This window comes from Lissotriton helveticus, chromosome 11, assembly GCF_964261635.1.
Source record: "Lissotriton helveticus chromosome 11, aLisHel1.1, whole genome shotgun sequence".
Taxonomy (NCBI): domain Eukaryota; kingdom Metazoa; phylum Chordata; class Amphibia; order Caudata; family Salamandridae; genus Lissotriton; species Lissotriton helveticus.
The window spans coordinates 485,732,852-485,745,485 of record NC_136072.1 but is presented as its reverse complement, the minus strand read 5'-3'; the positions used below and the strand labels follow the sequence as shown (position 1 = coordinate 485,745,485).

The window sequence follows — 12,634 nt, the reverse complement described above, 5'->3', positions numbered from 1 at the left end:
TTTGGCGTTGGGAGAATAGCAGTCTGCCGTCTCCGGCCTGTATGGTCGATATTGGGGCAGATCGATCTTCCCGTTCAATCAGCCATGTCAACAGTTTGCCCGGTCTGTCACCTTTTCTGTGGACCCGGGCGGAGTGGGCTGCGAAGTTGATGTTCCGCAAACGGTCCAGTAGGCGTTCGTGTTTCGCCTTAGCTTCCGTCAGTCGGGCGTTCGCATCCCCCCCCACAGAGAGCTCAAGGTCCAATAGATCCGATTCCAGTCGCATTAGGTCGTGTTCAGTTTGGCGTCTCATGTGTCCCTGTGTTCCTAGGCAAAGCCCCCGGGTCATCACTTTGAAAGCATCCCATTCAGTTTGGGGAGAGGACGCTGTGCCAGCGTTGAGTTCGAAGTATTGAGCTGTCTGTGTAAGTATTGAGTCGCGGAAGGTCGCGTCAAGTAAAAGGTCAGGTTGGAGGCGCCAGGTGGGAATGGGAGGATATGGGATGTCCCAGGCGATGACCAATGTGTGAGGATTGTGATCTGAGTGGGTACGGCCCATATATTGGGTGTCTAGGACCAATGGGAGGAGATCAGGGGAAATCATGTACCTGTCTAAGCGGACATGTAGTGCGTGCGCGCCTGACCAATAGGAATACGTGCGCGTCGCGGGGTTGCGTGTCCTCCATGCGTCTTGTAGGTGCCATTGCTGGGCCCAGTTGAGGAGAGCCTTCGTGGTGACGTGTGCCTGAGCATTAGGTGGGGGTGCAGTTGACCTGTCTAAATGTACATCTAGGACACAATTATAATCGCCTCCAAGGATCCACGGGAGCCCATGCCAGGGTGCCAGTGCTGTGGAGAGGGACTCAAGAAAGCCGCCCTGATCTGTGTTTGGAGAGTATAAGGAGGCAAGTACCACCGGGTGCCCATCAAGTCTGCCTCTCGCTATAACATACCGACCCCCGCGTCTATCTGCGTATCCATGACCGCCCAAGGAGTGCCCGGCCTTACCCAAATGAGTGCCCCCCGGGCATAGGAGGAGTACTCTGTGGCATATATCTGTCCGCGCCATCGCCTGCGCAGTGCGTGTACCTAAGCCTTGTTTAGATGTGTTTCCTGTAGCAATACCACATGGAATTTATGTCGACGCAGATATGAGTATATTTGGTAACGTCTCGACGGTGTGTGCATTCCCCTCACATTCCACGTGCAAATCCTAATCTCAGCCATATCAACCGGTTTGGTAGGAAACACACATTTCGCCCGCTATCAACCCCCCAGGTGACCACCCCCACAAGGCTTCTCGCCTCCCCACCCCACCCTCCGCTGACATAGACTCTGACATTTCCCTCCAGGGCATAGGCAATTCTCTGAGGTGGGAGGTGGGAAATGGAACAAGGGTTACTAACAGTGCTAAGTAGCAGTAAATACCAAAAGGTCGGCAACGGAACATGTCGCCGTCCAAACGCGCCAAGAGGGCAAAATACTAGTGTTCAAGTCTAGGGGGTAGTCTGAGCTAGGTATCAATTAGGCAGTACTCCAATGTTTAACCAAGTGCGGTCGATCCGCAGCCCTTCCCCGGACCACTGGTCGTTCCCACCATGTGTTCAAATGCAGCGTTCAACAGGCAGTGTCATCGCCAGGGACGTGGCCGCCGGTTCAACTATACATATACAAGTGAGAAAGGCAAACCCCACTTTCTGATTGCACGGAGTAGGCATGCTCCCAGGCAGCATGGGCGGATGACAGGAGTTAAGGGGGGAAGAGGGGGGGGATACCCCCGTGGACAATCCCACCCTCGTACCGCCCCCAGCATGTCCATACCTTCGGGCGAGTACTCACTGCATTAGGGCCTCTCCGTCTGCTCCCAAGGCGGCAAGGGACATTTTCAACGATAGTCCAGGCTGCAGCGTCTCAGGTAGCGCCTGGCCCCACAGTCCCATCCCCGCCGCCCCGGTGATGTCCGATGTTAACATGTGATGTGTTTCAGTGGGGCATGTCAGCCGTTTGTGGCGTGACGTCTGGTAATTCCACCGACAGTTGGGAGTCTGGTATCCCGTAGATAGCCTCATCGTCACTTTGAACCAACTGCGGGCTCGTGGCTTGAACATTGTCTGAGGTCTGTGAAGCACTTAGTTGGGAGACCCTCCGGAGTGCGTCCCGCTGCTCCCAGAGTACCTGGTCCTGTGGCGGGGAGTGGTGAGCTGCGTCGTCCGGGCGGCCGGTCCTGTGATCTCTGTTCCTACGGCGGCGCCGCGGTCCACGGCCTCGGGATCTCGCCTCAGGATTCTGTGCGTTTCTGGGCGCTGTGTCAGTTCCGCTATCCAGCCAGTCGCTCACCTCCACAGGGGTATTAAAGAAGTAGGTCTTGTCTCGCGCCACCACCCTCAGTTTTGCGGGGAAGAGTAGGGAGTATTTGAGGCCCGCCTCCCGTAGTCGGCGTTTCACTTCCAGGAAATCGTGGCGTTGGCGTTGTACCTGAATGGTGTAGTCTGGGAAGAACATCACCGTAGCGTTGTCGATACGGATTTCCCCAAGCCGCCTGGTTTCTCTCAGGATAGTGTCTCTGTCACGGTAGTTCAGGACCTTGAATAGAAGCGGCCTCGGGTTGGAGCCAGTAGCATAGGGTCTCGTGGGTACACGATGTGCCCGTTCCACTACGAACTGTGGCGAGAGTGTGTCCTCCGGCAACAGACCCCGTAGCCAGTCCTCCACTCGCTGAGTCGGTCGGGCACCTTCCATTTTTCCGGGACCCCGACGAGCCTGACGTTGTTGCATCTCGCTCTTCCTTCCGCATCCTCAGCGCGGTCCTCAAGGAACTCCACCCTGTTCAGGAGATCTTGAACCTGCTTATCTGTTTGTGATACTGCGGAACCAAGGTCATTCACCGTTCCCTCCAATGTCTTGGTCCGATCGGCCAGCTTCTTGTGATCTTCCCGTAGGTGTGTGAGGTCTATGGCTACACTGTCTATCTTGGATTCCAGAGACGTTCTGGTCTGTTGAAGCGATTGTTCCAAGCGTTCCATGGCAGCGAGCATGCTATCCAACCGCGAGGTTACCTGGTCAGCCGCCATCTTGTGCTGTAACTTGTCGGATTTTCCCTTCGGTGGGGCCCCTCCGGTACCAGTGCGGGTTCTCACTCCTCCGGACATGTGCGAGGCGACTCGACCAACGGTGCGGGCCCGCTGGGCCAGGAGGCAAGGCAATCGTCAGTTCTCCGGGCCGTCAATGTTGGTAGGGCGTAGGAAGTTGCCCCCGGTGCCCGCCGCCACGGGGTAGAGCAGCCGGCCCCCGTGTGCCTTCCGCGTTGGTGGTGGGTCCGTGTAGGGGTGCGCCGTGACAAGCCGGTGAACCCAATCCCAGGCGAGTGTGACCACAGCAATTAGCCGAATCCTCAGTCGTGGCCAATCTCGCAAGCGCAAGGGTCACAGTCTGTCTCTAGGCCAGTGGGGAGGGTCAGGTGTCACCTCGCAGCTGCCAGAGAAGCCGGGGTCATCAATCCGCGGCTATCACATACCTCCCAGCGTCTTTGCAGAGTAAAACAGCCGCGTCTCAATATCCCCAAGGGAGGGTCCAGCTCAGCCACTATCCCAAGCCCACAACGCCTGTCCCGTGTATTTCCTCTGTCTCTCAGTGGTGGGGCTGATCCACATGTACTGGCAGCCAGTCGCTACCGTGTCTCACGGGCCAGCTTGTCTCAAGGGGGACCAGGGGGGAGTCGAGGCATCTGGTTCTAGAGGGCCGCCCTCTCCACGCAGTGTGTCACGCAAGGGGCACCGGGGCCTGCGGGGTCCCCACACCGCCAACACGTGGGCTCAGGCAGCGTGTGTTGATCTGTGTGAAAGTCCGCCCCCCACAGGTACGTCGCAGTTGCCAGTAGTGGGAGTCCCGGTGGGGGAAGGGGGGGCCACCGTCGCCCCACTGCGCCCAGCAAGGGGGGGCCTCCTTACCCTGACCCTCGGTCCGCACAGCAGGCGTCAGCCGCGTCTTCACGGGCGTCCGAGCCGACGATCCGGCAATCTCAACCCGGGACCGGGCGCCGTCCGTCACACGCCAGCGTCCTGCCGGGCCTCAGCAGTTCAGGTCTCCCGCAACCCCTCCGCTACGGGGGGAGGGAGGCAGCGGTCTGTAGATCCAGTCGGTCCGCAGGTCCAGGTCCCGGTGCACTGCAGGCCGGTCCCGGGTTTCGTCACAGGGCCCTGGCAGGTGGTCTCAGCTCCGGGCCCCCGTAGCCGCCCCCACCGACCGGATGGTCACAAGCTCCTCCAGGGTCGCTCCATTACCCAGCGCCCGAGCAGCCAGCATGGCAAGCACGTCTCCGGCTCAGGCCTCCGCCCACTCCGCACTTCCAGCTCACCCTCAATGTCCCCGCATCACACAGGGTAGACGCGTGCAACTTCTTTCCAGCGGTGCGGGGGGGGGGAAGCGTAGGGGTCAGACTGGCTGGGTGACTCCGGGGTCCGTGTCTCGATGCGTGCGGGAGCGGCGACTCTGGACTTCAGGACGCGTGGTGGGGCCTAGATGCACGGCCCAAGCCACGGCCTCTCGTAGGCCTCCTCGCCGGCTGTATGTCGACAAGCCCCGCCAGGGGAGTCCAGGAAAGTCCGGTGCTGCTGTGACGGTCCCCAAAAATAAAAGTCAGCCAGAATGCCGAGAATGACCAGTCAGTGGTCCGCCCGACGTTTCAGGCGGTTCCGAGGATAAACGCCGGAGAATTGGTCCGGGGAAGGGGAAGCTCAGCTCGGAGCTCTACCATGAATCTTGCTTTCATAACCCAATGTTGGGATGACAAAGAGAACTCCATGCGGATTTGGGCATGAGAGGTCGAGTTGAGTAGATGGAACACCCTGCGGAAGCACATTGACTGGGCTGTCAAGCCAGGTGAGCATTTTGTCTTTGAAGGTTATGGCGCCAAAGGCTATTGTCTGCAAAAATTTGGCGCCTGAAGGGCTTTCTTGGTTCTTACAAAAGCCGCCTCTAACCTGCGGGCCACTCCCTGCATTGCAGTGATATGCTGCGCTGGTCTCCCTTTGTTATCTATCCAAATTCCCAGATACTTGTATACGGTCACTATCTCTATTGGCTTCCCTTCAATGTACCAGGAGAGCTTTCTGGCTCGTAAGCGAGAAACTATCATTGCCTTAGTTTTGGTGATGTTGATCTCCAAAGCGTTTGTTTTGCAATACTGGGCCAAAGAATCGAAAAGTCTTTGAAGTCCCACCTGGGTTTGATCGAGGAGGATCGTGTCGTCAGCATATTGCATTGATTGAATTTTGGTAGATTCAATTCGTGGTGGAAATGCTCGGGAGAGGGCCAGGCACTCGGGCAGGTCTGCTAAATATAGATGGAAAAGTAAAGGAGCCAATATGCATCCCTGCTTTAAGCCTCTGTTAGTCATGATTTTATTGGTGGTTGACCATCTTGAGGAAACTTATTTTTACCTAGGTGTCGGTAGATAGGGCTATGAGAGCTTTCAGAAGGGACTGTGGGATGCCCCATTTTGTTAAGTTTTCCCAAAGTTTGGGGCGAACTATACTGTCAAAGGCTTTTTGGAAATCAATGAAACCCAGATATAACGATTTTCCTTTGGTAGCGAGTGTGCTTTCAATCATGTGAACTAGTTAGATCAAATTATCCTCGATGAGGCAGCCCTTTTGGAATCTGGTTTGTGTGAAAGGTATTAATTTACAATCTTCCACCCAGGTTGTCAGTTCTTGCAGTAGGACACTTGCATATGCCTTCCCTTCCACGTCAAGAAGGGCTATCATCCGATAATTGGTGGGGTCAGCCCGCGAAACTTTTTTGTGGATGGGGACAAGAAGCGATCCTCGCCAAGAATCCGGAATGAACCCACCCATTCTGGTTGCCTCAAATAAAGTGGCCAGCAGAGTGGCAGACTTATGTGTGGATACTTTATATATCTGTGTTGGTATGCCATTTGGGCCTGGCGCTCCTCCTCGGCGCATTTTCTTTATTATAAGTGCAACTTGGTTTGAGGTTATCTTAATGGTGGGTTCCGCTTCAAGATTGGAGTTCGTGTGATTGAAACTAAGGAGGATTGGCCGTTTGGGACTTGCTGGTTCTACATAGAGTGCTTCAATGTGGGCCTCCCATTCAGCGGGAGAGATATTAGTCACTGTGGGGGGTTGGGCAGAACTAACCCCTTTGTTTACCCAACTCCAGAATCGTCTTTGATCCTTTGATTTTATTATTTCATGGGCTTTTGCCCAGTGACGTTCTTCTTTCATCCTCTGAGAAATGAACCTTGCTTTCCTATATTCCTTTCGAGTGATCGATATTTTATTTCGCAAGGATTTGTAATCTGTGTCATTATAGGCACCCTGCGCAGTAAGTTATTTAATTTGCGCTTAATGCTTGTTGTAAGTTGCTTATGTTCAGAGAGACAAGATGTGATTGGGGTGCAATTCTTTGGTCTTTCGATTATCTTCATGGATAGGTTTTCTCTGAGGTCCAACACTGCTGTTTCCCAAGACAATGCGGCCAATTAATCACTGTGCTCCTGTTTCAATTTGACCAAAAAATCGTCCACCTTCTCTTCCACCGTAGCTTTCTTACAATCTCGAGATTAGATTCTTTCCCGAGCAGATTATGTGTTGGGCGATGACGGTGCCGGGATGAAAATTTGCACGTTAAAACGGCGTGATCACTTTCCGGTGAAGGAATGACCTCAAATTCCTGGACAAGATGGAAGTGGGCAACTGAAATCCATATGTAATCCAGAGTGGCCGTTCTAGCGAAAGACACATGGGTGTATGCAGCGGGTAAGTCTGTGTTGAGTCTTCCATTTAAGATGCGGAGACCTAATTCATTAAGTACGCTGCCATCTTGGTCCTTTGACTCTCCTTCCGTTGGTACTGAGACCTTATCTCCGGAATGGCCCACATTTGATTGTCCAATGTGAGCTGAAGGGAGAGATCCGGGCCTGCCTCCATTAGATTGGCAATAAAATCAGCCATTATTAACCATGTATCATTTGGATAGTGGGAGGAAAGGTCTTGTTGTTTATGAATTTAGGACCCTAGTGTAATTTTCCCGATTCATTCCCATATATAGGTATACATCGCCCTATCCTTATATAGGCATAGAAATCATAACCATATTTAGACTTAGCCTATGCAGTCCAAATACGGCATGGCTACTTCCACCAGTTCTGAAAATCCACAACGATTTCTTGGAAAAACCGCCTTCAGCAGTCAGGGACTTCCCCTTGCTTGAATATTGATTTATCCAAGAACTCATGGAGTTTTCAAAGAACTGAGTCTTTGATGACGTTATTATGTCCAACCTTACGTCAAACTAGGCACCTTCGGGGGCGTGGCTTGGACGGCAAGCATGGCGGACGCAGCCTAGTTGAGCTCCGTCCCCGCCAGCTGATCATCCGCCGAATTATCCTGTTCCTCCCCATCGGACCGCGGCCCCGACAGTAGCGCTTGATATGAGGGGCTGCGGAGCTCATATTGACATAATCTAAACCTGGTCGGCGCATCTGAGGGCGAGTGAGGGCCGGCGGACGTGGCGCGGCCTAGGCGGCCTCCTGAAGCTGGGGACCTCAAGTTTCGCGACCCAGGGACACAGCACACGGAGGCGGCCGGGACCCGGCCGGAAGGCAGCGGCCCACAGTAGCGCTTGATGTGAGGGGCTGCGGAGCTCATATTGGCACAATTGGAACCAAGTTCGCGCAACTGGAGGCGGGCGAGTGAGGGCTGGCAGACGCGGCGCAGCCTAGGCGGTCTCCTGAAGCCGGGGTCCTCGAGTTTCGGGACACAGCACACGGAGGCGGCCGGAGCCTCGGCCCTGAACCAGGGGATACCGGCCTAGCAAAAGTGATCCCACAGGAGGCGGCGGAGCAACGCAGCCCGATCAGTGAGCCGGGGACGCGCTGCCGGAATAGAATAGCCCAGCAGGTACTCCTCTTTTCTCGTTAGCCCCCGGGTGGTGAGGGGCAGAGTGCCAGAGTGAGGGGAGACCCCGGCGATCCATCGGAGACACAGAGGCCTGAGGCGGCGGCGGTAGCCGGGGACCTCGACCCCCGTAAAGCTCAGCGGTGCGTCGAAGAAGAAGCCTGGGGCCTGGCGGCGGAGAGCACCGGCCGGATACCATCGTGGAGCCCCGACAGAGTGATTGAGTAGCGGGAGACCTGGCATCCCTCCATTGCGGTAACGGACAAGGGGGGACCCCCGCTGGGCGGCAGCGTGTGGACCGGACGGGGGTTGGTGGTGGAGCCTTGGCTGAGGGGCACAGGAGCCCTACTGCGGAACCTGACCTCGAGGGGTGCCTTGCCCGACTAATCGGCGGTCGGCTCGGACCGCGGGGGGCCCCCTGTATTGACATAGTGGACAGTGGTCCGACAGTGCCCACTCGGAGGCCCTGGACATTGGTGCAACACACTAATCATGACCCGCGGGGCAGGAGGAGGCGGAGGAGGCCCTAAGCAAGGGTCCATAGATAAGTTCACAGGGCCGGGCGGCAGCACGGGGGCCTCCGGAGGATCCCAGGCGGCCGGGCCAGACAATGCGGCGCTGATGGCAGCCATCACCCAGTCCCGGGACGCGCTGGATGCCAAAATTGGGGCTGTGGGAGCAGATGTCACGCTCCTTCGCCAGGACCTGCGGAATGCGGTCTCCCGCATCACAGAGGCCGAAGCTTGGATTTCTGGGGTTGAAGACGAAGTGGTGACTCTCAAGCGCACAGTGGCTGCCCTGGAATCCACGCAAAAGGGCCTAGCGCTTCGGGTGGAGGACGCAGAAGGGCGCGCCAGGCGCAACAACCTCCGCTTTGTAGGACTGCCTGAAGGTTGTGAGAAGGAAGATATGGAGGGCTTCCTGACGCGGTGGCTTGAGAGCTGGATCCCTCCGGAAGCACTGTCCAGTTGCTTTGTTATAGAGAGAGCGCACCGGGCCCTGATGCAGAAGCCGCCGGAGGGAGCGAGGCCGCGGTCGGTGATTGCGAAGCTTCTCAATTACCATGACAGATATGTGATCCTCAAACAGGCCAGAGCGAAAGAGCCCCTGCGATTTGAAAATCATACGATCCTGATCTTTCCGGACTATACCCGCTTGGTGTAACAGCAGCGCCAGTCCTTCACGGCGGCAAAGGTGCGTCTGCGAGACCTGAAGATACAATATGCACTCCTTTATCCAGCCCGCCTAAGAGTTATATTCCAATCTCGTACACACTTCTTTGATTCCCCGGAGGATGTGTTTCTGTGGACAGATGAACTTAGACCAGTGAAAGTGCACACTCCACCGGGGCGAGACTCCGATTCCTCGCATGATGATGCGCAGGCGAGATCTTCCCGACGCAAGGGCAATTGGAGATCCCGCTCCCGAAAGCGATCCATGTCAAGTACTGCTTCGGAGACGGCGGCAGGAGCGGCCGCAAACAGAAGAAGGGCACGTGAGGGCGCCTAGAGCCAAATGGCGGACAATTTACCTTAATTTCCTCCTTTCTGGGGAGAGCGCTCGCAGGGAGAGCGGGGTGTCTGTGCCATGTGCGAGACCAAGTGAGCGAATGAGGGGCGACTGCAGATGGGGGGGGGGAGTACACGGGCGGGGGGGGGTTCCTTTCAGGTGAGGGTGGGGAGGAGTAGGTGTTGGGTGAGTTAACTTCAGTTATGGGGATCCATTGGTGGGGTGGGTTGTCGGTCTCATGTTGGAGGCGGGAACCGCGCTGCACCGCGACAGGTACTTCATCGTTTCTTGAGGTATGGGTGGGGGTTGGGGGGGGGAGTTTTGAGGAGTTGGTAGATGTTGAATTGGGGGGGGACTGCACGACTCTGGAACGATTGCGATGGCGGCTTGAAGCACACACAGGTGGCGAGTGTCGTGGATACTGGCTGCAAAGGGTCATTGATGTCGAGCCAGGATAGAGGGGCTGTTGGGCCTGGGGCCACACTTCGGGTCCTTAGTTGGAATGTGAGAGGGGTGCTGGACAAGATTAAGCGGGGAGTGGTCCTGAAACAGGCCAAAAGAGTGGGGGCGGATGTCGTTATGCTGCAAGAAATGCATCTCCTAGGGACTAAGACACTATGCCTCCAGCGCTTTGGCTATAGTCAGGTTTTTCATGCCGGTTTTGCCAGGGGATCCAGGGGCGTCGCTATCCTAGTACACCGCAGAGTCACATATGTACACTCCACGCACTGGTCAGACCCACAGGGTCGATACATTTTTATCCAGGGTACACTTGGGGACGAGGAGGTTGTGTTTGGCTGTGTGTATGCCCCGCCCCCCTTGCAGTGGTCCTTGGTGGAAAAAATCTTCACGGTATGGGCGGCTATCCCGAATGTATTGGCTGTCATTGGGGGTGACTGGAATGATGTCATGGATCAGGCGCGCGACAGGTACAGACCTGGGGGGGGGGGGGCAGTAGCATCCGGGCGCACCAAATTGCAAGATATGGCCAGGAATTTGGACTGGGTGGATACATGGAGACACATGCATGGCACACAGCGAGAATACACCTTCCTCTTGGCGGTCCATCACTCGTTCTCCAGGCTAGATTACATCTTCGTCCCCCAGGCGGCTCAGGGTAGGGTGGAGGCCGCGGCTAATATGCCGCGGGGACTGTCGGACCATTCCCCGGTGGTGGTCTCTTTGAGACTGGACCGGAGGCGGCAGCAGTTTCGTTGGCGCCTGTCGGTCTGGCACCTACAGCTGGGGGATTACCAGGCCCACATGCGGAAAGCTATAGCGCAATACATGGCAGAGAATACTGGGACGGTGGAGAATAAGGTGACGCTCTGGGAGGCCATGAAGCCCACATTGAGAGGCATAGACATCGTGTGGTGTGTGGCTGCCAAGAGGCGGCGTAGGGAGACTCTGGTACAAGCGGAGGCGACCATACGGGATTTAGAACAGCATAGTGGTTCGGGAGGGGAGGATCGGGCGCTGGAGCAGCTACTGCTGGCGCAACAGTCCTGCACCTCACTGCTACTCGATGAGGCGCGGCAGGCGTGGTTAGCGACCCGCAGCAGGGTGTACCAATGGGGGGACAAATCTGGGATGATGTTGCATAGACTGTGCCAGGGCCAGTTCCGTACACAGACCCCTCCGAGAATCCTAGATGAGTCCGGCACCCTGATAACTGATCCTGTGTCGCTTTCGGAAGGCTTTGCGGCCTATTATGCTGACCTGTACTCCCCGCATGAATGCATTGGAGAGGATTTGATTGATAAGTTTATAGCGGATCTACCGCCGCGGGCGCTCTCAGATGAGGCCCGTGATAGCCTTGATAAACCATTGACGGAGGATGAGCTGGGTACCGCTCTTGGGGAACTGAATACAGGGAAGGCTCCCGGCCCCAACGGCTTCCCCAGTGAATTCTTTAAGAAATGTCATCTTCAGCTGGGAACCCAATACAGAGCGGTGGTGGAGGAGGCCGGGAACTAGGCTACCTGCCCCAAGACTGGAGACACGCTGAGGTGGTGGTCTTTCACAAACCCGGTCGGCCCCCCGAACAATACGCGTCGTATCGCCCGATCTCTTTATTGAATGTAGAGGCCAAAGTCTTAGCTAAGGCTCTAGCCAATAGACTGTTGCCATACATTTCCGACCTCGTACATCCGGACCAGGCCGGCTTTAGGCCCAAACGGGCGACGCGACACAATATTAGGCGGGCCAATGTCGCGGTAGCGGCGATTCAGTCATCCGGGGTGCAGGCGGCGCTATTCCTGGCAGACATGGATAGGGCGTTCGATTCCCTCAGCTGGACATACCTCTTCTCGTTACTGCCGCGGCTGAACATAGGGCCGGTGTTTCTGTCATATGTGAAACTGCTCTCTAACGACCTTACGGCCTCGGTTCGGGTGGCGGGGCGGTGTCATCGACCTTTCCTATCCAGAGGGGCACCAGACAGGGTTGTCCCCTCTCGCCCTATTTATTTGCCTTAGCCATGGAACCCCTGGCTGCCTGGGTCCGAATCGACGCACAGATGAGAGGCTTTGAGTGGACCGATGACCTGTCTGACCGCATCGCACTCTATGCGGACGACGTCCTATTTTTCCTCACTGAACTCAATAAGTCTGGGCCTCGCCTCATGCGCATCCTACAGATCTTTGGGGAGACGTCGGGCTTATACATGAATCCACGTAAGTCCACTCTCTGGGTGTTGGGAAGGGGACCACAGGTTGGAGATTGGGCGGCGGGGATCCAGCAGGCCACAGGAGGAATTAAATATCTAGGGGTGTTCCTTACCAGAGTCCCAGCCATTGCTTGGGAGCGCAATGTGGTGCCGGTTTGGGAACGGACGCAAGCGGATTTCAAAGTGTGGTCTCGTATGCCTTTGACCATATATGGCAGGTCGGCCATCTTTAAGATGGTAGCCCTACCCAGGCTGCTATACCAATTGCAGAACCATCAATACACGATCCAACCCGCATGGTTTAAGCGAGTGAACGCGGTCCTGGGTCAGTTCCTCTGGGAGGGCAGCTCCGTCAGGGTAGCGCTGCGCACGTGCATTCGATCTGCTTACGGAGGGGGACTGGCGACCTCGGACGTCCTTTCCTATTACCTGGCGTCCCATCTTCTTGTTCTAAATGATTGGTAGTATGGGGACAGGGGTGACCCGGCTTACGCGCTGGAGAGACTGCTGATGGAGCCACACTCACTACACACGCTGCTATATGCGCCAAAGAAACGCA

General features: G+C 56.1%; 1 protein-coding gene across 2 annotated transcripts in view; it reads left to right on the top strand.

Moving 5' to 3' along the window:
- PLEKHB2 (pleckstrin homology domain containing B2) overlaps positions 1-12,634 on the top strand; it is a 173,877-nt gene that overhangs the window by 16,553 nt on the left and 144,690 nt on the right. The gene's annotated exons all lie outside the window — the stretch shown is intronic.